The 24,812-nt window shown below is 44.6% G+C and overlaps 1 protein-coding gene across 7 annotated transcripts in view; it reads left to right on the top strand.

Annotated features, from left to right (window-relative positions):
• The first annotated feature begins 559 nt into the window (after positions 1–559).
• The window catches only part of LOC120893979 (protein capicua homolog), an 80,783-nt gene continuing 56,530 nt past the window's right edge, over positions 560–24,812 (top strand). For 6 of the 7 annotated variants that reach the window (XM_040296252.1, XM_040296246.1, XM_040296251.1 and 3 more), the window contains exon 1: positions 560–681. The gene's annotated coding sequence lies outside the window, so the exon portion shown is untranslated. Of the gene's footprint in view, positions 682–1,505; positions 1,734–24,812 lie in introns of those variants that run through there. The other variant, XM_040296247.1, reaches the window with a different exon arrangement.

The following is a 24,812-nucleotide window of genomic DNA, read 5'->3' on the forward strand; positions in this document are numbered from 1 at the left end:
TCTTTCATTGACTTTTCTTTTCAAAATTTAGACATTTTTTCAAACAGAGACCTGTATGAGTTTGTTATTGAACTGTTCGGAGAATAGATTTATAATTAGCCAAACACAGTTTGGTGTATGAAAGATTTAAGGTAAAAATAGTGAAACAAGTTTCAAAATATGGTAATTACAAACAGTACACGATCCGGTTTTAAATTGACAATATTTTTGATAATACTTTCAACACGTCTTTAATAAATATTTGATCCTTTAAATTGGTAGAATCCTTTTCCATACAAATTAACAATTACAACAATTCCACTGACGCCGATTCGCGTATTTCATTTTCTTTTTTTCATTCTCAAACCAAAATTTCAAACGGAAATCCCCACGTGGCATGAAATTATTGCACCGCGCTAGCGACATCTATTGCGCGCTAGCGCAAACAACCAACTCCCGTCCATCGTCGGCTCGGATCGACGGTAGCCCAAACGTCAGCCCAGCATGACAGCGGGCGTCAAGCGAAACGTCAAGCGCTCAACCTCGCACGCTAAACCGTCTGACAGATTGGAGAAAATAAACAGTGAGCACAGAAGGAAAACACACGGATTCGTCTTGCGTTCGGCGCTGTGCCTAGTGTGCCATTATTCTGTGTGAATTAATTCGACAAAGACGTTCTTCATCCGGCCCAATGAGCCGAAGGTAATGTTTAGTGAGCTGCACTGCACTGAGTTGTTGTGCTTTGGCAGGTAGATTTCTGGCATAAGTATGAATGAATTGGAGGGGAATACCTACTCCCGTATGCCCTCATCTCACCTTTACAGTGGTGTGCAAAAGAAGTGAGGAAGAAGTGGTTCAAAAGCGTTTGTGTATGTGTTTGGCGTTTTGGTTCGCTAGGTGGAAAACCCACGAGCATCTTTTGGCATCGAGCTTTCGTAAAGTGCAATTTACTAAGAGTGTTGAAAACAGTGGCACGTTAAATGCCCGCATCTCTGTCGTACTTCTTCTGCTCATTGTGCCCGTGTGTGTGTGTGAGTTGTGGGTGTGGGTGTGTGGTGTATATTGGTGCCCGTTCCGTGTTATTCGTGGTGTGCGTTACTGCACTTTACGGTAGAGTCCGGGCATGATAACGAGACGCGTGTGTGCGAGAGACAGACTGAGAGCAAAAGAGAAAAACGGTGTGTGTGTAATTTTCACTCACGAATCATCTTTGTACAACATGCACGACCGCGACTGAATGGAAAGGGGTGAACCATCCATCATTACGCAGGTGTCGGGCGGAATGACAACGGGCACACAGTGGTGCTCTCGAACACACCAATACACGGGCAGGCGCGTAAGCACGCGCACCTTTACCACCGTTTTCTTTCTCTTTGCGAATGTGTGTGCGCGCGCGGTGCACGCACAGCAGCCCAAAGCAGAAGCAGCAAACCTGCTCTCGCTCCTTCTCTCTGTCTCTCTCTCTCTCTCTTTCTCTCTCACTCACTCTCACACTGTGTGTATCGTATCTCTGTGTCGCCGTGCAGTGATTCCTCTTGCTCGGTCAGTGCTGTGCGCTACCTCTAGCAGTGTGCTTCGCGTGTGTGCCGCGTATCGCGTCGAGTGTTTTGCTTGCAGTGACCAAATACCACACTCACTCACTCTCATACACACAGCCACCCACCCATGCTGGTGAGGGCGCAAATGCAGGGGGAGGGTGTAGAACGTGGTAGAATTTTGTGAATTGCAATCGCCCGCTGGCAGGAAATCAATCGGTACGGTGTAGAGAGCAGCGTTAGGTTAGCGTACCTCGCGGGAGGGGAAAGAAAAATACGTGTCACTGCGTGTGTGTGTGTGTGCATGTGGGGTGGAACGCGCGGGGGTGTCGTGAAAATAATAAGAAACCACCGTCCAACCTCCGGATAAGTTTCGTGTTGGTGCACGGAGCCATCGTGTGCGTAGGTGTGTAGGGAGCAGTTTGCAGCGCGACAGCACCCCCTGTGCGTAGGTGTGTATGTGCATTTGCGTGCGTGCGTGCGTGGGCTTTCTTTCACAACCAGCAGCAGCAGCAGCAGCAGCAGCAGTGAAAACAAAAGAAGCAACTGCGATAAAGTGCAGAAAACGAGATCAATAAGACGGGCTGTTGAACGGGGTAGGAAGGGAAGGATGGGGGTCAAACGGACGAAGAACGGAGAAGCAAAAGAAGCAGGCTGAAACAAAACTAAGTAGCCTGGGCCTGGTTGTGGTAGAAGTGGACGAAAACCGGATAGATTTCTTTGAGCATATTTGAGCTCTAGCGGACGCACACACACACACACAAAAACACAGGCACGCATACACATCGTCCAAAAGGGGAATGTAAGGGGGGGAGGGAAGCAACAGCAGCAATAGTGAATGGAATGTTCTTGTCCACTTGTGCAGCAAAACGGCACACACAGAGTGAGCCTACACACTCTCTGCATCCCTCCCAGCTCTTTGTGTGTAGCGTGCGCTCGCTCGTGTGTGTTTGTGTGTGTGTGTATGTGCCTGTGTGTATTATTTTTTCCCTTCTTTCTTTCTTCATTCCGTTTGCAAGCGCAACGGGAACTTGTTTTTCAAGCAGAAGAATAAGACACACAATCACACACACACACACACACACAGGCGCGGGGTTGCTGTGCTTGCACGGGCAGCGCTTAGCAGCTAGCAACCAGTATCATCAACGGTGTGTAGTAGGCGCGCACACACAAACACACACAGACCATGCAGGGCCCGTGTTCGCGTTTGTTTGTGCGTTCTCGCGGTAGGCTGGCTGACTGACTGGCTGCTCTTTTCTCAGTCTCCTTCGAGTCCCCCGCGCCGTTCTTTCGCTCGCCGTCCTCGCTTCGTCTATAGTGCGCGCGCGTGTGTGTGTGTGTGTGTGTGTGTGTGTGTGTGTGGACGTGAATGATGATGATTGTGTGTTCGCGCTTGGTAACATTCCTGTGTGCTGCCCGTTCATTAAATCCACTCCCGCTGTAGTACCCCCGTCGCTGTGCCGTGAGAAAGCATCGGGGCATGTGAGAGGCAAGAGGTTTTTTTTTTTTGTTGGTGCAATGTGTGTTGGTTGGACCGTCTCCCAAGACAGTCCTCAAATGCTGTGCACTACACACACTCCGGTGTGGAAAGGTGTGTGTGTTTTTTTTTGGAGCGATGAACCGACGTACTAAGAATTAAGCGGACCCCCACCCCTACATTTTGAAGCCTCCATTTATCGGGAATCGATTGTTCAAAGCACAGGTAAGTTTCAGCTCATTCCCGTCTGGTTCTGATCATAATTTATTTTAACTGTATTACACACTGCACCGTGCTTACACAAATTTCATAACTCCCCGCTGTCCGCACCGTGTGGTGGATTGCGTTCTTCATGTTTGTGTTTTCCGTATTATTTCCACATACACACGCGAATTCTGCATCGTGGAACTTCACATCTCACAGCAGAACACAAAAAAAAAACCACAACACACTGATACAAACACGCACACGTATGCCCTGTAGAACCAGAATTATCATTTACGCTCCATCTCGCCGTCTCTCTCTCTCTCTCTCTCTCTCTCTCTCTCTCTCTCTCTCTCATGCGCACCCTTTCTCTCTTTCTTTCGCTCTCCTGTACGCGTGTGTACGCCAGACACCAATGAACGAACGCAGCGAAAACGGTACGGTTACGTGTATCGGTCACGCATTTGAGAATTCGTTGGAATTTTCCCATGATTAGCAGCGTCTTCCCTGCGTTCTTGATGATGGAGCATCATCGTCGTCATCGCCGCCGCCAACATCATCATCATCATCATCATCGCCCCGTGTGCGTACCAATAAACAGCGCATAAGGAGGTGTAGCTCTCTCGCTACGTGCGTTTATGCTTATTTTAGATGAAGAAAGAAGTAGTTGATGGATAAGAGGTGAACGATGATGATGATGACGGTAATGATGTTTGACAAGCCAAAAGGATAAAGTGTTCTTCTTGCTATGTGTGGTGGTGGGAACACATGATAATGGATGATACCATCACCCGACGAGCAGTTTGTGTGTTTGCTATATTGCGCTCCCTACTGCTCCACACGCGTTCGTTTGACGGCCATCGGAATGTTGCAGAACCTGGTGTCAGGAAGGAGCCGACTGATCGAACATGTGCAGATTTTGGGAAAATTGTAATATTATAACAACGTTTGTAGGCAATCCCGCTGATAACAGAATGATTGTGTCCTACCACATTCGTTGCGTTTGTTTTGGGACCCAGTTCATTGACGTTTCCATTCCTTTCTAGCAGGCGATGGAGATGGTGCAGTGGTGCACAACACACACCACACAAGAGCGCAACAGGACTGTTCAGCAGGCAGGGTTCTGTAAACTGTTTGACAGGTCGTGGCAGGTCCTTTTTTGACAGTTCGCGCGATCCAACCAACCACTCAGCACTCAACAAGGGGTGGCCCCTCCAGCGTGTTCAGGGCCTTCAGGGTGTAGAAATGGCTTCCAACATTCCAACATCCCCCAAATGACCATATTTTGACAATTGCAGCCCGGAATTTGACAGAACTCCAGAAGCTACTAGTGTTTTTGGACACTAAAAGTTTGCTTCCAAGTGCGTGTGTGTGTGCGTCTCAGTGTCGCGTTTCTAGACGGACGCACGCGCGCAGCCTCTCGTACCATCGGAGCTCGCGGTTTCTCTCCCTCTCTCTCTCTCTCGCTCTGCTTTTCTCATTTTTCGAAAACATTCTCCGAGCACTCGGCTGCATGTGGGATGGTACAATCCCCCCCCCCCCCCCCCCCTTGGTGTTGGGATGGAGTTGTGCTTCATGCTGCTCTCCATGCCGACCGCGTGTACACTCCCGTCCTAGGTTCACAATGAATTGGGCAGCCCAGGTTCAGAGCAATGTCATCATTTCGAACCGACGAAGAACGTAGTTAGGAGCGTGAGAGAGAATCATGTTCTCTAAACGTGATGTGGAGTTGTATTTTATTATGTGTGTGTGCGTTTTTTTTTCTTCACTTGTCTTTCTTTCCTTTCGTTTTCTCCTCTTCTTTGTTTTTGTGTTTAAATGTTCACTGTCGCGCTTTGCCGCGCTGCTAGTGGCTTTCATTGCTGCTGCTGCTGCTGTTGTTACTAGCACAATCCCGTAGCTTTTCCAAGAACGACACCGAACGCCCCATCGGTTGAAGGAACGTCCGACAGAGGGGGGGGAGAGAGGTGCACAGCATCATCAATAGCATTGCCAAACGGGTTGTGTTTATAAAGGGAGAATGGACGGGAGGAGTTGAGTAGCTTCCCGAGTGCGTTGGAAAATAACTTCCAATCAATGAATTGAAGAGCACCACAGAACTCCTAGCGTGCGCGCGTGTGTGTGTGTTTGCGCTCACTCTACGCCTCCATCAGCGGAACAACATCGCTCGCAAACCAGAAGCTCCACAATTGTTGGTTGTTGTTGTTGCTGGTTCGTTGTTGGTTCGTTGGCTGGCTGGCTGGTATCCACTGTCCGCCCCCCACACATTGCCGGGCAACATGCTCAAAACGGTCGATTACGGTCGTTTCATTAGCTTCGAGCTCTACTCGCTGGAAGCTCTCGGCGTGTGTTTTCATCTACAACACTACTAGGCTAGGGCCCGACACAGCATAAAGCAACATAAAAGCTTTTGCTGGGACCAAAACCATGCTACCCTACCATCTCTGATCCACACCAATACCACTCAGAACGAACCAAAAAAAAAAAGGAAATGAAGTGCTTTATCCCTGGAACACCCACGGGGGTCGCTCGGAAAAAAGGGGGAAAGCTTGCAGGAAAATCGCACATCGACCCTCCCCCACTGCATTTGTATAAATGAGTATTATGTTTTTTAGTAATGTTGATGATAACCGTGTGTGTGTGTGTGTGTGTGTGTGTGTGTGTGTGTGTGTGTGTGTGTGTGTGTGTGTGTGTGTGTGTGTGTGTGTGTGTGTGTGTGTGTGTTCTGTACCATCGACCACGGCGAAGCACCGCCAAACCCATCAACCGTCAAATGTGCATTGATTCGCCCTTTTCCAGGGAAGCGACACACGCGCACACAAACTGAGCACAACACATCCACACTACACGGGGCACCATTTTTGCTCGCCCAAACCACTTCCACCTTCCTGCCTGCTTTTGCGTTTGCTTCCCTTTTTTTCACTACATTTCTTAAACCGTAAACAGCGAATTCGTCCGCAACTCCCCCACACCCACGGTGTGCTACCTCTTACACCCATTGCAACCGGTCCCTGTATGGACTCAGTTTTTTTGTTTGTGTTTTCATAAAAAAGCAGCAAAATTGCCGTTTTACAATCTACAAGCATGCACACACACACACACAACTACAACGATTAGCGGGGGTTCGGGTTACTTTGACCGTTTTGTTTAACTTTTCCTCGCTGCACTGATAGTACTCCTGCTTTTCCTCCACCTCCTATTCCCTCGATTGAGCCTCCTCCTTCTCCCAGACGGCCCTGCACGTCCCGGGCGGTTTCGTGTGCCGTTTTGTATATATGTAGTTTAGTGTGTTCGTCGTCTGCTTATTGTTTTTCGATTCATTTCGCCTGCCCCCCCCCTCCCTCTTCCTTGTAATCGATAGTGCACCACCGCGAACCGCCCCTGGTTTGTGGCCTTTTTCTCCAGCCACCAACCACACGGTCGCCGCCGGTTGCTTCGATCGACAAAATCGTTGTCCGAACACTTGTCAAACAGTGTGCAGCAGCAGCAGCAGCAGCAAGAACAAGAGGGGTTGGCAATAAAAGAAGAAGAAGAAGTAGAAAGAGGGAAAAAATGCACGCACCCACAAAGTTGTGTAGTTTTATTTGATTTATTCGGCTAACAAGCATGTTGAGCTATTTGTTCTACAAACGTGTACAAACGCAAAACAAGAATCAATTTACGATTTCGTTTGCCGATCAACAACGGTGGGGGGGGGGAACTTGCTGTTTGGTTCATTAACCCTGCCCCTCCCCATACGCCTTGCGCCCTGTGTTGTACAATGTTCTGTTGTTTTACTTTTACCGCTTAATTCGCTTGTATGGTTTTCAGCGTGACATTTGTGATTTCTTCCATAGTTTTGTGTTTGCTGATTTTGCTGACTGAAAATAAAACAAAAAACGCGTTCTATTCCACTACAGCGGTCCAGTTGGGGGCAGCAACGTAGTTGTGGGAAGTGTGAATATGTTCTTTGTGCATAACGTTCGCCTGATGACGTAGCCGGCATGATTTCTGATTCGAATTAGAATTTCCCATCTCAGCTGCTGCTGTTGCTCTCCGTGTTTATTGTGATACTATTACCACCAAACGTAATTTCCATCCTCCCCATGGACAACCGGACCGTCCTGCTGCCCTGTTCTATTCAGGGTGTATTGAGTGCTTTTTTTCTCCTCTCATGATTCTTTCTTCTATCTGAGTATGTGTTAATTGCCTATGCAGGGTTCAGGGCCTGTAGCCGGTTCAATGAGTCATCTAAATTGCCCATCATTAGAACGGGAATTAGCACGGCCGTTTGCTGTTGTGAGTAGATGTTTTATTTCTGCAAGATCAACTCTGCAAATCTTGCGTGCTACCGTTTGTTTGAAAATGAAAATTTGCATCATATTCGGTACAAGTATGGCTTTTTTATTGTCTTATATTTATTTTCCTCCTTACATAACAAACATAGTAAGATCATTTTTGAATAACCGGAAAAACTCTGTACACATTGGAAAATCCAAATCGAAACCATACCATAATGTAGCTGGTGTACCACAAGGAAGCGTGCTGTCTCCTCTGTTATTCAATATTTACATAGCAGATATACCAAACACAAGATATTGTTCTAATTTCCTTTATGCTGATGATTTCGCTATCTTGTCCTCAGCGAAAAATCCTAAAACAATCATTAGCCGCTTAAACATCGCACTAGAGGCGTATGCTAAATATTGTATAAACTGGAAGCTCAAAATCAATAGTACCAAGTCAGAAGCAATATTTTTTACAAGGAATACGTGTATGGGAAGACTTCCCCAAAGAGATCTAGTGATAAGACAAGAAAACATACCATGGAAAAGGAGTATAAAATACCTTGGTATGCACTTTGAACAACGTGTTACATTCAAAACACAAACTGAGAATACCCTTATCAAATTAGACAAAATGGTTGAAACTATGTATCCCTTCTTAAACCGGAAATCGAAATTGAATTTAAAAAACAAATTACTTATTTATAAGGCATTTTTTCGGACAGTAATGACATATGGAAGGGAATTGCTCAGTCTCATTATAAAAAGTTACAAATTAAGCAAAACAAAATCCTTAAAATGATTATTAATGTCCATCCACGGTTTAACACAAGAGAGCTTCATAGGATTACAAATATGGCTACAATTAAAGAATACATTAAAAGAATCTATAGAAAATATCACGATAGTTGTGAATCGAGCGAAATTCCCATATTAAATCAATTGGTAGCTTAGCATATAATTTAGCTAAATTTTAGGCTTAGTTATAGGTTATGGTCTTGTTTGTAATATATAATGTAAAGTTAGTGTAAGTGTAGTTTGCATAGCTAGGTTAGTTAGTTTAGTTAGCATATTTAGATAGGATAGTTTCTAAAACAAAATTTGTGGGTTTTTTTTTGTAAATTTTTCCCACGTTACTACTCAACATCAGAACAAAATCGAAAAATCCAGCAATTGCTACACAGAAAACATTAATGAGGAAAGCTTAAGAGTCGAACCCATTATCGCAAGGAAAATTTGTAAAACATAATTACATTTAATGCTTCGAATTCAAATAAACTACTACTACTATTACTACTACTATTGTCTTATATTCAACGACCGCTACTGTACGTGCAGACGTGGCAGCTTGTTTGAACCGGTTGGTTAATTACAGTCCATAAAATTAAAGTTCAGCTAACAATTTGTGGTGGATTCAAATTTTTTGGCAAAGTAATACGGCAATGCCGTCAATGCCAGTGGCGTATTGAACGGTAAGCAAAGTAAGCAATTGCGGGGGGCCCCGTCAATGAGGGGCCCCGGAATCTTTAGTACATAATCCATAACAGTTGATAGAATATGGCACTGTATTAGCAAGGAGGGCCCCGTGGGTTATGGACGTTGGGGCCCCGCGTTAGACGAACCATAAGCACCCCCCCCCCCCCCGGTAATCATGTACAAAGAGGCCTCAACAACTCTTACTGCTTAGGGCCCCCGAGACTGTAAACCCGCTACTGGTCAATCCAGTATGAAAAAAAGTTTGGTCACTAGTGAATGAGCATATTATCAAACTTTTAGGTACTGAAGTTAATTGGTCATAGGTCCGTTCGTCGCTTGGCAGTTTTCCTTTGATTATAAACATTCTTGCTCTAACTCACACAAGAAATGAGCTGATCAATCGCAGTTTTCTTTTCATTATCCTGCTTGTTTTAAAACATGATAAAAAACGTACTAACAGGAAGTAAAACAACTATAATAGCAAAACCCAACTGTTAGCAAAAGTCGCCCGAAGAACAAATCTCGCTTGATTTTCAAGGTTATTTAAAATGCTTAGATGTAGATTTGTTTACATGCAGCAACACTTTGGTACGATTGGGTCAAACGGAACTGGTCCGATCGTGTGGCATTGCTCACCACCTACCCTGCTCCTTCAAGCATCAGTAGCTTACCGTCGCTTACCCCCTACCCGGTTGGATTGTTTACCAATCGATGAAGAAGCGCGACTCACTCACCGTGTACAATTCGACTCAAGCACCGATCCCCACGGAATACAAACCGGTGATAGAAATGTGTGTGTGTGTGTGTGTGTGGTACTTGATTTAAACCACATAGCAACTCGAATGATTGACTGAATCCTCCCTCCCAGCGGTAGTGGGCGCGTGTGTGTGTGCGAGACAAAATTTGTGTGCAATCATCAACCCCAATGAGTATGTATGTGGGTGTAATATACATATGTATGCTAGTCACAATGCTGTACCGTCCGATCGAACATTGCTGATGGATTGAAACCGGCAGAGTACTACAGAGTACCTCACTCAGAGAGTTAGCGTGTAACATTCACAACAACAAACAGCAAAAACGCTACTCCTATTGGATTTCGTTGTCGTTGTCAATCACAGCGTTTACCGACTAGTGTTGTGCTCTCTGCAGCTCTCTGCAGCTCTCTGCACCCACGACTTCAATCTGACTCCGTTTATTGGTAGTCCGAATCCGACTCCGGCAAAATTGGAGCCGCTAGAGCTCCGCCCGGAGTTGAAGTCATCTGGAGTCGGTCGGAATAAGAATCAAACTGGAGTCGGAATCGGTCAGCGTCAGTGTGGACTTCGTAAATAGGCCTTTGTTTCTAAGAATAGCGATTATACTCCGGTCAACTCCGACTCCGCAAGACTCCAGGCGACTCCCGGTGACGTCTCCGGATAATGGTAGTCGGACCTACCTTCCGGAGTCGGAAAGCAGTCGACTCCCGGCTTTTTTTCCAGCTTTACCCATCACTAGTACCGACGTTTATTGTCGCGCAAAGCTTTATGTTGGATTTGGGTTTCGTCGCGGGGCAACAACTACAGTAGCGCACCGAGTGTCGTTCGGAATCGAATGTTTATCATGAGCTCTGCCCTCACACCCTCCCTCAACCCCACTTACCGGGTCCCATTTGGGAGTGTATAAAACCTTGATTTTACTAACCCCTTTCATAGCCGAGCATCATCATTGATCGTTTAGCGCCGGGGAGGGGTTTGTTGTCAATGGAGTATGCTCCCCAAAATAGACTATGACTGTGTGTGTATGTGTGTGTGTGTTTGTGTAGTTATCATGTAGCTTACCGCTCGTTTATTGCTACTTAATGCGAGGATAGTAAATCCACCTCATCACTACCACCACCATCCACTTCGGTACGGGATTTCGTGTTTGTTTCTATGCGGAGTTGATTAAAGCAAAATCGCTCGCGCATTAAAGTGAATCACATCTAGAGCACGATTAGCGATGCGTTTTTTTTTGTTGTCCATGTCAATTTGGTGTGCACCAAAAACAACAAGAAAGTTTGGGAGGTGTTTGATGAAGGTAGGATTTAATTTTCCTATCATCGTTAAGATCTAAAAATACCAATTTGAATCCGCTCCTCGCTTGCTTTTACCTCCTGTATGGGTGATCCCTATGGGAAGCACCGGTTACTATGGGAGACGACATCCTGTCTGTGCTGCTTGATGACGATGATGCTGCTTTGCGTTTGCGCTGACAACGCCGCTGCGTCGAATGGGTGGCGTTGATGAAAAATAAAAAAGTTCGTAGTTCGATCATCGATACAACCGCTCAACCTCCCCGGGGGAGGGGTTGCTCAATCGATGAAATGCGTTTTTTTTTTCGCTCTTACCTGTGCCAGCTGCTGCTCAAATGTGCTATAAATAGGTGCGCTTGTTTGGGCGATTACCCACCCATCCGCGGCAACGTTGTGTTAGGCAACCGTTTTCACATTTGCTTGCGTGGCCGTCGTCGTACCCATGGTGCTGCTGGCTGGGTTTAGTTGTGGACCACCGAGTACATCCTCCCCCGGAGTAGCTATTTGCCTATCACTAGCACCGACAGAGAGAGAGAGTGTGTTGTTGTTGTAGGGCGTGTGTTTCTGCGAACCAGCGTGGCAAAGGTCGCAATATAATTTTGCTCCACGATCAACTGACGCGCGCGAATGGTTTTTCGGCTCCGAATGGTTTCTTCCCCACCGTACGCGGGCGGGGTGGAGTAACATTTCTGATGAGCTGATTTATGCTTGGTTGGCCACTGACGCAAAGGTGACACTCACGGGGACTGGCATTCGGAGAAAAAGGGATGCGCTTGTGCGAATAATGGGTCGAAAATTGATATTTACTTTACACCAACATCCTACGGAATCATTCCGCCTATGCAGATTGCCGGAAATATGGTGCGTCTCTACCACCAGCCAGCCTACTTGGTCGCCAAAAGTTGGTCCTGTTATCAGGTGAAGCAGTAAATAAACTATGGAACCTTCTCGGAAATGTGGCAGTTTCTCCATCGCGCCTGTGCGCCCTCGCCCATACTGAAACCGTTTCTGTCTTGAGTGAATATACCATTCATCAAATGTCAAACTTTTACAATAATGTTTGCCTACCTCCGCCCAGGGTTGAATTGAGTTTGCTAGAATTTGATCCATCCTCCCTGGCGCGCGCTCCGTCCGTAGTTCATAAATTGAATATATTGGAACACCACCAACTCCCAAGCGGGTTCATTTCACTGTATGGAATCAAAAGTCACAAAATTGAAGAAAAAAAAACAATTAGAAAAGGAAGAAAAAAACACAGGACAAATGCATATGCTAATTTACACATCGGCGTGTATAATATGCCACCCAAGTGACTCATAATTGTCGTGGTGTGGGGTTGCATCGGAACAGTGTGTTAAGCGGCGCGCGAGGTCGCCACGGTTCATTGCCATTGGCGGGGTGTGGGAGAGTGGCGCTCTGTTGTGTGGCGATTGACGACGATGGCAAGGGTTTTGTCGAGAACGAGAATGACTTCTAATGACGTTACATCATCGTCCCATTTGATGTGTGCCTGTGTGTGATCGATTGATCTCGCAACCCTTTCCTGCGCGCGTGTCCAACCGTCCGTAGCGCCCGGGGATGCCTCACTTTCATTGGTCACTAAAAAGGGGAGGTTGGAGCGAGGGGAGCGAGGGCAAGCTCTTCTACAGCCGGGTACCATTTACCTCTCGTTCCTCTATTGGTAACTGCTCTTTGCAATGCCAGTGAATCATAGCGGGATATGAAGTCTTTTTTTCACATTAGCTTGTATTTTGTTGCTAGTTTCACAAATGTTTTGCACAAATGTCTAACAATTTGCGAAACATTCAAAAATTCCTCCGAAAGCTAGCACATAATTCAAGTGAATTTGGTTGAATGTTGTAAGTAATATAGATATATCGTTTGCTTCCTCCAGTGCGGCATTACCCCAAGCGCTGCGAGCGACACACCAACTTTTAGGTTCGCTCTCATCAATGTACCAACCTTCCCCGAACAAAGAACAAACGTCCCAGTGGTGTTGAACCCGGTGGTGGAACTTTTTTCGTTTGATTTTTTTTGGATTCTTTGGGCGTTCCTTTTTCATCCGGCCTCGTCCAGGCTGTCGGATGGCAAGGGAAGATCAGTTTCAATTGCATCTCATTTAGAGCCTATATTGTAGGCACAGTGAAATATCTCTAGTCTCGTCAAGAAGAACTGTTTCTGTTATATGAAGATTTTGATGGTCCCGTCACATTTCATACATTTTATGTCTCTCCAAGAAAAATTTCTTCTTAAGACAAATATCCTTCTAACTGCATACGCGATTTGGCCGCCGAAATTCTTTAAGACGATTTTTTGGTGACAGTTCTCAAAAATATTGGTGAAAGGATGTTATTTTTTTCTTCATTAGTTTTCCTCAACAAGAATATCTCTCTAAGCAGACGATCTCTAAAAGATTCACCTTAGAGAGATTTCACTATTACGTCGTTTTGAACGGTTTGATTTGTGTGTAGCATCGCGTGATGTGCTGCAGATCGCGCCATCATGGGATGAACCTGAAACTGTTCTCCAATGAGGCGGGGAGTTATTTTGCACAATAATTATAATTAATCATCGCACGTCGTACAGACAGATCACCCACGCTCTTTGTGTGTGTAGCGCATGTTGGATCTAATCCAAAGGGGTAATAAGGCATTCCCATGGGTGACTATAAATTGGCAAACATGGGCACAATAAATCAAATGTCATCTTAGGAAAGCAATAATTAAATAAGTCTATTATAATGAGACGAAATAATAAACAAAATCATTAAATGGGTGCTTCTGTACTAGCGTTGGGAGATTCAGGATTTGAAAGATTTGAAGATTCAATCCCTAGAAAGATTCGATCCGATCGGATCCCGCTTGTAGGATTTGAATACCTAAAAGATACCTTTGCAATCGGGATTCGTTTGCGATTCGATTCTGATTCTGATTGGGATTGGGATTGCGATTTGATTGGGGTTCGATTGAGATTGAGATTCATTTTGCCCATCACTATTCTGTACCCATTTGATCTAACATTAATATTACTACAAACGATGATGCACAAACCCCTCACTTCTCCCTCTTATACCCAACGACTGTTATAGTCTTGTGGCATCGCAGCAAAATGTGGTGTGTGTGTGTGCCTCGTAGCAAAATTATCAATGAACACATTACAAACACACACACTTACACCCACAACACCCAAAGACGATACTAAAACACTCGCAGGGTTGTGGCGATACAGCGGCGAACGCCTCCTTACTACTACAACCCACCAACCCACCCAACCACTTCCCAACTGTCTGCGACTGTGGAACAGTTCTCGACGGCCATGTGTTTTTCATCACACACAACACAACATACACGAGCCGGCGTTCACGCTTGAAAAAAAAGGGCAGCCAAGACGCAGGCTGGCAGGTGCCGAGTAGTAGTGGGCAGTAGTGTAGCGCACCAGCAACAGCAACCAAGGGAGCTCCAGCAGCTATCTTCGCGCTTTCCGAATTGTTTCTAGCGTGGTTTTTCTTCGTGCCTTGCTTTTAAACGTTTTATGCTTTTATTTTTGAGAAAGCACCACCACCCACATGGCATGGTGTGGTGAAGTCGTTTTCATTCATCTATTTCCAACATTGTGTTCATTGATTGCATTGCTGGTTTGTGGTGTGGATTGGTCGTCGTCGCGGTCGAAGATGGTGCGATATGGAACGTCTTAGACGGTCGTTTTTTTGTTTTGTTACATTTTTCTTTGCGATTTACGATTAAAAAGCATTGCAACCTCCGTTTGAATCACGACGTATATGTGCCGCCATATGACAGCTGTCAATGGTCCGGGACACCGATAAGCAGAATGATTTGCTATCAATCGTGTCCAATCGAAACGCCCTTTATCGTGTTCGGTTGTTGGTGCAAGCTGCTGATGAAACAGGCAGTAAAAATTACACAAACCATGTATCATGTAGTACGAAGCGTTGTGTCCTACCAAATATTGAAAGGTTTAAAAAAAAAAGCGAGGAAACAACTCCTTTTCTGTATCCGGTTTGAGTGTATTGTGGGCTTTACTTTGCTGGTTTAACGCAACGACCTTGTGGTGGTATGAGTTTGATGCACACCAAACAAGCTCCTAACTCTCTCCCCCTTCTCTCTCTCTCTCTCTCTCTCTCTCTCTCTCTCTCTGTTGCCGAACGGTGTAAACAACAATGTATGTGTAAAGAACATAATCAGCAGCTGCTAAATCTGCGTCTGCAAAAAAAAAAATGGCACACGTTTCTTTTTCGTTTGGACCTTAAAACAACTCTACCACCACCGATGGGTTGTTTGTTTTATCTGCATCAATCGATACGTGTGGTGCTTGGCGCGATGATGGTACACGCGGAAAGATTGATGGCTGGGTGAATGGGGTGGAATGATTTCGTCAGCAGCCCCGAAACCCACGGCGAGCGAAGCGTTGAAACAACAGCCCTTGTGTGTTTGTTCTTGTAGCCGGAGGGATGAAAAACACTTGACCGGGAGAGAAGTCTTATTGTTTGCAGTACAGAGATCTCCGCTTTATTGGCTCGTTAAGGCGATCTCGTTTGTGGGAAATGATGCTGAACTGATGTGTGTATGTGTAACATACGTATTAGATGTTATGAGGTTCTGCATAAAAGATGGCAACTTAATGTCTCTACAAAACGGCAATAGTGATGGATGTGTAACTGGTCCGTCCGAATACTCGTTTGCTCGATAAATCGAGCCTTTATTATTTCCCTCGATGTATGTGTCGACGTTCGGCCAGAACGTTGGGATGCTTATGCTGCTTACGTGCGGTTATTTACAAAACGATAAGCAATCACTAGCACATACACACACGCTGACAAGCATCACACACCGAATCGTGATATTGTGAAGGTGAAAATAATGTGTTTCATTCAAACCGACTTTGCAGTCAAAGCCGCGCAATGAAGCAGGGCATCCAACCCAAACTTATCGACCGACGAACCGGGCGATAAACCCTTGACACTGAATACATGGCACACAAATGGTATCGGTATATTACAGGTTATTTTGTTTGTTTGGTTGTTTTTTTTTAATATATGTTTTCCATAATAGCAAACTACAAAATTTCGAGGGATGCATGTTGTATTTTGAAGAATTTTCCGATAGATTTCAGCACGTTTGTTGTTGATCTTTGAAACATTTACAAATTAAATGTCAACCTTCTTTATCGACAAGACTTGCCCTAGGCTGCATTCATCGTTCGTTCGTTTGGTAGAGAGAAAGAGAGAGAGAGAAACCGAAGATTAAAAATGGCTGATAATGATTGGAATGTATTGCAACTAAACGGTGCTACATTTGTCGTAACAAGCGTTAATTAATTGAGCTATTTAGTGGTGTTATGTTTCGTTTAATATGACTTGCTCTGGGATATATTCTCTAGTTTTCGGTAAATAATATTTAATGGAAAGCAACACCTTCCCCTGTACCAGCTGTGGCCATACGTACGGCCTTGAGTGACGTCTGTATGTCTCTGCAGGGGCGATTCGCTCCTTTACGATGTCGGTGTTAGCCTAGCAACAGCGACAACAATCCCTTTGTTTACCTAGAAGGCAAGAGAGAGTGAAAGAGAGAGAGAGAGAGGTTGAATTCCATTCAACAATATCACGATTTCAGTACACGGGGAAGGTAATGGCCGCGGTCGGTCCTCCATGATGCCGTGGTGCAATCGATTGTACGGGAAACGACCTCCTTGCCCAAGTCGTGGACGCACGTTGAAAATGTGTTTTCTTTGGTTGAAAAAGACAAAAGGCTAAAGGAGGGCACTCGTTCTCTCTTTCTATGCGGCTCGCAGGGAACCCTCTACATACGAAGCAAACAAAAAAATCACGATAAGAAAGAATAAATTCACTCCCCAACAGTGCCCCAAACGAGCGTCAAAACGAGAGAGAGAAAGCGAGAGAGAACGAAATGGCGAGCGGATAAAAATCGGAAAGAGAATGATAGCTCGCGAAAAAATTCGCAACCATCATCATCGCATAGAGCAGATAGGGGATGAAGGGCAGCTGTGAAAAGTGAAGAGCAATAACCCCTTCCCCACTTTCAGCCACCCAAAACCACCCCATTCATCCCAAGGCGAAAGCGAAAAAGAGACACGCAATCACAGCGCAAGCATGAATGGATAAAAGCAACGAGAGAGTGTTGGTGGCGGGGTTTAATGGGAAGAGGGAAGAGGGAGGGGCTGTGTAGCTTCTGTTTTCACGACCGAGAACCGTGAAAAGGTTTTCATCAACTTTTCATCTTTTTGGGGGGTTACATGCGGTGACGCGGGTCGTTATCTTCGCGGGGCTTTCTCCTTGCCTCTACACTACACACAGCCGCCACCATCGGTGGATTCTTGTGGCCCTCCCCCTCATCATTGTGTTTGTTGCTGCACCCCTTGCAGTGTGGTTGTAAAGTGTTCGATTTGCGTACTCACACACACACACACACATACACACACGGATGGGGTGTTTTTATAGGGATGTGTAAATGTATGGTGGAGTGTCTTATTTTTCGCTTTTTTCATCGCACTTCTCTCTCTTTCTTTCATAACCGTTTTAGATGCGGTGGGACGCTTGGCACGTCAATGGCAAGGACGCGGATGTTGGCTGTTGTTGGCGTGTGTGTGTGTGTGTGTGTGCGTGTGCTGTGTGACTTCAGTTTTGTGGAGCATAAAAATGTTGTCGCAAACCGCGTTATAATGGCTCGATCATACATTAATGTGGAGCGTATGGAGTAAGATTTCATTTTGCAAGGGGAAGAAAGAGGTATGCCTCAATGGTAGTTTGAGGTTTGTTGAACTGCTTTATAAACTCGTTCCATTGCCTAAATAAGGGTAATCAATTTTAATTTAGCTTGAGGACAAACAAAAACCAACGACAGCATTTACTGCTGTTCCAGCTCAAGCTCCCCATGATCCAATCGGTGGAGATCCGTCACCGACTGCCCCTCTCCACACGCACACACACACACACAGGCGCGCGTCGTGTTTTGGTAGAATTTCGCGAAAATAACTCCCCATTTATGATCTCACTTCACACTGTCGTCGAGAAGAAGATCCTCAGACGTCGCGTAGGTACCCACGCTCTGTGAGGCAATGCTGCTATCCTCGTGGTGGCTTCGGTAGACATTTTTAGCATTCGAGTGGAGTCAAAACCGGTTAGTTTTGGAGCATATTCTCGCTCGGGCTTATGTTAATAGATTCGGCGGCGGTGCGTGCGTAGCGGAGGGCTATCATTTTCGCGTTGCTGCTGTTTTTTTTTTCATTGGTGACCAGTTCCAGCGTGTTCGATCACACATTGATTGTGTGTGTTTGGGTAGGCGATTTTTTTGCGCAAAGTATTGTGATACAAAAAAAAAATATTCTGTGACGGATTACAAGCAAGGAATTTTATTTTCAAAATAACCTCATCAGCTATTATTTTAGATGAAAAAATAAGTAAAAAATACAAAAAAGTGATTTTGTTACTATTTTACTTTACTTGAACCTTCTTCCAATTGATCGAAATATTGCGCAATTTGACTGTTTTAAGTTAAGCAATGAAAAAAGATGATGATTTTTTTTGTTCAATTTGCAAGGATTTTTTTAAATTTTGCCGTTAATGTAAAGGGTTTTCCAAGTCAGTTTCAAATATAAACATTGTTATTCACCGCATCCAAGATGTTTTTCAACAGCTGTCAAATGGCTTATCTGTTTCAAAATGAAAATTCAGTTTCAACACATGATTTTCAACACATAACAGGGAACTGTCAAGCTCAATCCAGTTTGAGTCGTGTTGAAAATCATGCTGTAGAAATTAAAAATTATTGTGATGGAAATGAAATGTCAGATCGATGTGAAACAACATTTTGCCTGCGGTGAATAACAATGTTTACATTCGAAACTGACTTGGTAAACCCTTTAAAACCAATATTACGTAAATTACATAAAATTTTAAAAAAATGCAATGCAAACAGAGTGTTGCAAGCTACATATGTACAAAATGATAAATAATTAAACTAATATTTTTTCTTATAATTCAAAGTTAATAATATTGTTATTTCGTAAAAGTAATAAAAAATAGGACCTTATTAATTATATATTAGTTTAAGAGCATGTAGTTTGAAAATAGTGTGTTAATATTGTTTGTCTTGTTTTTGTTTTTGTTACAAAACATCTCAATATTTTTCCGTGGCGACATACAATGAACTAAAACTAAACTTATCTTCTTAGCTGTTTTGATCATCCAGAAACTACCTCTACCCTCTAACGATTCCTGTAACAACACAATATTCATATTTAACTACCTTTACTACCCCTCAGCGGTCCTGAAGCCTGCTCTAAACCTCGAACGTAACCCCTAATGGCTGGGGTACTCTTTTAGTAATCGGCCATACACCATATCCCATCAGCTGTGTTTGTTTGTTACCGAGCAACTAACGACTGTTCCGAGCAAACTAACGACCATCGGTTTGCACTTCCTCCTCCCCTCTTCCTTCTTTGCCGACTGCAGCCAGTAATCGCTTCACAAATATATCAGCTCAATGAAATTGATGCACACCAACACCGCACCAGCACCACCTCTCTCTCTCTCTCTCTCTCTCTCTCTCTCTTCCTCTCTACACTCCCTTTTGCGATAGAGCGAGCAAACAAAGCGCATACTAGGGACGTGTGACTCTCGCTGTACACGGAGACGCCTCTTCTTCGCGCGCGTCCGATGCAATCGCAGCTCCCTTGTCAGTCTCCGTCCGGCGAACGATGGCCACCGACAGGAGAAGAGAGGAAAGGGGTGGGGGGGGGAGGTGGTTTAAAAGCGAATAAACAGAAGCAAAAAAAAAGCGTTGGAAACGATCCATCTACTTTTAGTCTTGACCGTGGCAACTGTCGTTTTCGAAGTGTACGGGATGATGGGATGATGTTTAGAGGAGAGAGGGAAGAGGGAAAAGAAAGGCCACGACGAGCGAGTCAAACACAGCTGTCAAATCCACTACTCACCTACCATGAGCTACCGTAGGGAGAAGGGGAGGGGGTGGACGAGCAAGATAACAGACCAGCTGCAAGCGGCGAGATAACGACGACGAGACGCGCGATGATCATCGCCCGCGCTGCGGCAACTAACAAGCGTTACTTAAGCGTGTAACGTGGGCGCACACTCTAGCACACGAGTAGCGTGGACAGTAACACAGTCGCGCAAACAAAAAACGCGTCACCAGTACGCGGCGCGGCTCTCTCTGCTGTTTGCTGCTGCAGGCGGTAGCTCCCCGACATTTCAATCAGCCGACCATCATCATCCTTATCGATGTGTGTTTGATGGCGGTTGATATTTGATTAGTGGCGCGTTCGTCTCTTGCCCGCGGCTGTTGCTGATTGTGATTGTTGGCTCGCACTATCTATCGCATGGCCAATTATTGTCGGTAGACTTACTGGTGTGTAAGCCTCCGGTCCAACACAACGGATAGCGTTACACCCCCACGGCGAGCGAAGCGTTGAAACAACAGCCCTTGTGTGTTTGTTCTTGTAGCCGGAGGGATGAAAAACACTTGACCGGGAGAGAAGTCTTATTGTTTGCAGTACAGAGATCTCCGCTTTATTGGCTCGTTAAGGCGATCTCGTTTGTGGGAAATGATGCTGAACTGATGTGTGTATGTGTAACATACGTATTAGATGTTATGAGGTTCTGCATAAAAGATGGCAACTTAATGTCTCTACAAAACGGCAATAGTGATGGATGTGTAACTGGTCCGTCCGAATACTCGTTTGCTCGATAAATCGAGCCTTTATTATTTCCCTCGATGTATGTGTCGACGTTCGGCCAGAACGTTGGGATGCTTATGCTGCTTACGTGCGGTTATTTACAAAACGATAAGCAATCACTAGCACATACACACACGCTGACAAGCATCACACACCGAATCGTGATATTGTGAAGGTGAAAATAATGTGTTTCATTCAAACCGACTTTGCAGTCAAAGCCGCGCAATGAAGCAGGGCATCCAACCCAAACTTATCGACCGACGAACCGGGCGATAAACCCTTGACACTGAATACATGGCACACAAATGGTATCGGTATATTACAGGTTATTTTGTTTGTTTGGTTGTTTTTTTTTAATATATGTTTTCCATAATAGCAAACTACAAAATTTCGAGGGATGCATGTTGTATTTTGAAGAATTTTCCGATAGATTTCAGCACGTTTGTTGTTGATCTTTGAAACATTTACAAATTAAATGTCAACCTTCTTTATCGACAAGACTTGCCCTAGGCTGCATTCATCGTTCGTTCGTTTGGTAGAGAGAAAGAGAGAGAGAGAAACCGAAGATTAAAAATGGCTGATAATGATTGGAATGTATTGCAACTAAACGGTGCTACATTTGTCGTAACAAGCGTTAATTAATTGAGCTATTTAGTGGTGTTATGTTTCGTTTAATATGACTTGCTCTGGGATATATTCTCTAGTTTTCGGTAAATAATATTTAATGGAAAGCAACACCTTCCCCTGTACCAGCTGTGGCCATACGTACGGCCTTGAGTGACGTCTGTATGTCTCTGCAGGGGCGATTCGCTCCTTTACGATGTCGGTGTTAGCCTAGCAACAGCGACAACAATCCCTTTGTTTACCTAGAAGGCAAGAGAGAGTGAAAGAGAGAGAGAGAGAGGTTGAATTCCATTCAACAATATCACGATTTCAGTACACGGGGAAGGTAATGGCCGCGGTCGGTCCTCCATGATGCCGTGGTGCAATCGATTGTACGGGAAACGACCTCCTTGCCCAAGTCGTGGACGCACGTTGAAAATGTGTTTTCTTTGGTTGAAAAAGACAAAAGGCTAAAGGAGGGCACTCGTTCTCTCTTTCTATGCGGCTCGCAGGGAACCCTCTACATACGAAGCAAACAAAAAAATCACGATAAGAAAGAATAAATTCACTCCCCAACAGTGCCCCAAACGAGCGTCAAAACGAGAGAGAGAAAGCGAGAGAGAACGAAATGGCGAGCGGATAAAAATCGGAAAGAGAATGATAGCTCGCGAAAAAATTCGCAACCATCATCATCGCATAGAGCAGATAGGGGATGAAGGGCAGCTGTGAAAAGTGAAGAGCAATAACCCCTTCCCCACTTTCAGCCACCCAAAACCACCCCATTCATCCCAAGGCGAAAGCGAAAAAGAGACACGCAATCACAGCGCAAGCATGAATGGATAAAAGCAACGAGAGAGTGTTGGTGGCGGGGTTTAATGGGAAGAGGGAAGAGGGAGGGGCTGTGTAGCTTCTGTTTTCACGACCGAGAACCGTGAAAAGTCGCCAAAGTTTTGCAAAGCGCAATGGTGGACGGAGTAGCCAATGCAGCAGCGAATAAGCATCATCATCTTGTGTGTGTCGGGGGAGTGTAGTGTGGGCTTGTTGGGGGTGTTGAATCTTGACAGTACCACCCGCGCCCGCCATCTTCCTCGTGTGGGTACACGGTTTTCATCAACTTTTCATCTTTTTGGGGGGTTACATGCGGTGACGCGGGTCGTTATCTTCGCGGGGCTTTCTCCTTGCCTCTACACTACACACAGCCGCCACCATCGGTGGATTCTTGTGGCCCTCCCCCTCATCATTGTGTTTGTTGCTGCACCCCTTGCAGTGTGGTTGTAAAGTGTTCGATTTGCGTACTCACACACACACACACACATACACACACGGATGGGGTGTTTTTATAGGGATGTGTAAATGTATGGTGGAGTGTCTTATTTTTCGCTTTTTTCATCGCACTTCTCTCTCTTTCTTTCATAACCGTTTTAGATGCGGTGGGACGCTTGGCACGTCAATGGCAAGGACGCGGATGTTGGCTGTTGTTGGCGTGTGTGTGTGTGTGTGTGTGCGTGTGCTGTGTGACTTCAGTTTTGTGGAGCATAAAAATGTTGTCGCAAACCGCGTTATAATGGCTCGATCATACATTAATGTGGAGCGTATGGAGTAAGATTTCATTTTGCAAGGGGAAGAAAGAGGTATGCCTCAATGGTAGTTTGAGGTTTGTTGAACTGCTTTATAAACTCGTTCCATTGCCTAAATAAGGGTAATCAATTTTAATTTAGCTTGAGGACAAACAAAAACCAACGACAGCATTTACTGCTGTTCCAGCTCAAGCTCCCCATGATCCAATCGGTGGAGATCCGTCACCGACTGCCCCTCTCCACACGCACACACACACACACAGGCGCGCGTCGTGTTTTGGTAGAATTTCGCGAAAATAACTCCCCATTTATGATCTCACTTCACACTGTCGTCGAGAAGAAGATCCTCAGACGTCGCGTAGGTACCCACGCTCTGTGAGGCAATGCTGCTATCCTCGTGGTGGCTTCGGTAGACATTTTTAGCATTCGAGTGGAGTCAAAACCGGTTAGTTTTGGAGCATATTCTCGCTCGGGCTTATGTTAATAGATTCGGCGGCGGTGCGTGCGTAGCGGAGGGCTATCATTTTCGCGTTGCTGCTGTTTTTTTTTTCATTGGTGACCAGTTCCAGCGTGTTCGATCACACATTGATTGTGTGTGTTTGGGTAGGCGATTTTTTTGCGCAAAGTATTGTGATACAAAAAAAAAATATTCTGTGACGGATTACAAGCAAGGAATTTTATTTTCAAAATAACCTCATCAGCTATTATTTTAGATGAAAAAATAAGTAAAAAATACAAAAAAGTGATTTTGTTACTATTTTACTTTACTTGAACCTTCTTCCAATTGATCGAAATATTGCGCAATTTGACTGTTTTAAGTTAAGCAATGAAAAAAGATGATGATTTTTTTTGTTCAATTTGCAAGGATTTTTTTAAATTTTGCCGTTAATGTAAAGGGTTTTCCAAGTCAGTTTCAAATATAAACATTGTTATTCACCGCATCCAAGATGTTTTTCAACAGCTGTCAAATGGCTTATCTGTTTCAAAATGAAAATTCAGTTTCAACACATGATTTTCAACACATAACAGGGAACTGTCAAGCTCAATCCAGTTTGAGTCGTGTTGAAAATCATGCTGTAGAAATTAAAAATTATTGTGATGGAAATGAAATGTCAGATCGATGTGAAACAACATTTTGCCTGCGGTGAATAACAATGTTTACATTCGAAACTGACTTGGTAAACCCTTTAAAACCAATATTACGTAAATTACATAAAATTTTAAAAAAATGCAATGCAAACAGAGTGTTGCAAGCTACATATGTACAAAATGATAAATAATTAAACTAATATTTTTTCTTATAATTCAAAGTTAATAATATTGTTATTTCGTAAAAGTAATAAAAAATAGGACCTTATTAATTATATATTAGTTTAAGAGCATGTAGTTTGAAAATAGTGTGTTAATATTGTTTGTCTTGTTTTTGTTTTTGTTACAAAACATCTCAATATTTTTCCGTGGCGACATACAATGAACTAAAACTAAACTTATCTTCTTAGCTGTTTTGATCATCCAGAAACTACCTCTACCCTCTAACGATTCCTGTAACAACACAATATTCATATTTAACTACCTTTACTACCCCTCAGCGGTCCTGAAGCCTGCTCTAAACCTCGAACGTAACCCCTAATGGCTGGGGTACTCTTTTAGTAATCGGCCATACACCATATCCCATCAGCTGTGTTTGTTTGTTACCGAGCAACTAACGACTGTTCCGAGCAAACTAACGACCATCGGTTTGCACTTCCTCCTCCCCTCTTCCTTCTTTGCCGACTGCAGCCAGTAATCGCTTCACAAATATATCAGCTCAATGAAATTGATGCACACCAACACCGCACCAGCACCACCTCTCTCTCTCTCTCTCTTCCTCTCTACACTCCCTTTTGCGATAGAGCGAGCAAACAAAGCGCATAC

Source organism: Anopheles arabiensis, chromosome 2 (genome assembly GCF_016920715.1).
Source record: "Anopheles arabiensis isolate DONGOLA chromosome 2, AaraD3, whole genome shotgun sequence".
In the NCBI taxonomy this organism is placed as follows: domain Eukaryota; kingdom Metazoa; phylum Arthropoda; class Insecta; order Diptera; family Culicidae; genus Anopheles; species Anopheles arabiensis.